Source organism: Oryzias melastigma, unplaced genomic scaffold (genome assembly GCF_002922805.2).
Source record: "Oryzias melastigma strain HK-1 unplaced genomic scaffold, ASM292280v2 sc00247, whole genome shotgun sequence".
NCBI classification, from domain to species: domain Eukaryota; kingdom Metazoa; phylum Chordata; class Actinopteri; order Beloniformes; family Adrianichthyidae; genus Oryzias; species Oryzias melastigma.
The window spans coordinates 338,120-339,277 of record NW_023416889.1 but is presented as its reverse complement, the minus strand read 5'-3'; positions in this window follow the sequence as shown (position 1 = coordinate 339,277).

Genomic DNA, 1,158 nt, shown 5'->3' with positions numbered 1-1,158 from the left:
CCTGTTTGAGCTGGATTTGAATTTATGACATGACACAACTGGAAGATATACGGTACTCTGCATCTAAATGAAAGTTTTTTTGTTGATCATCACTAGCTCTGTGGAGAAATTGAAGGTTGGTGTTAGTCTGGGGGCGGAGCTGTCATAGCAGGGAGGGAGCGTTTGGCATCGATCTTACGTCAGCACGTTTCCAACCGCTCGTTTCCATGGGTATGGGAGGGGCTGCTGAAGACAGAGCAGGTTTTTAGAGGATTACTCATAAATGCATGAACGGATCAAAATGCCACTTTTGGGTTCTTTATAGTGAAGAATGATCAGTATAATGCATTAAAAACCTCAAAAAGTAGAATTTTCATGGTAGGGCCCCTTTAAACAACTGATCTATAGTTTATTGTTTCTTACTCTATGTCATTTGTGTTTTGAATAAAAAAAAGCTGCTGTGGGAAGAAGGAGGAAAAGAAGAGCAGTACGAATTGGAAAATGATCAAGAAAGTCAGTGAAGATTTCAAATATGTCATTTGATTAGGCCAGGTAGCCCCAGGTTTGAAGGTAAATTTAGCTTAGCTTTGGCTAACGGACAGTCCACTAACGAGAGGATAATCGAGTGGAGTAAAATATTCTACAGTCTATGGTGTGGCTCACAGGACTAGATTATCCTCCCTTTAGTTCAGTGTCTTTCGACCTTTTTTGAGAGAAGGTACACTTTTTCCTTGGCAAAAAGTCTGCCGCACACCAGCATCCAAATATGGAAAACAGGAGAAACTCTATAGTGTATTGAGGTACAGTTCCTCGACAATCTCATTATACTTTTTTGGAATAATTCTGGCAGAAAAGCTGTAAGTTTTTCCAAAATGTTGTAATAAGAGTTGTGATCATTTTCAATAATAATTTTCAACTAATTAGTTGAAGATTTGCTCAAGTAGCTGTTTTTCCCCTTTATTAATGTATTAATAACTTTATTAATATACTGTTTAATCTGACCTCACAAAAAAACAATAATATATTCTTACTAAAGAGGGATTTATTTATTTATTTAATATTTCTTTAAATGTTTGTGCCAGAGCTACTGTTTTTGAACAATGATCACAACATGCTTGTTTTTACACACAAAAAAACATTATATTCATGTTTATGTTCAATTGTAACAACACAAAAAGT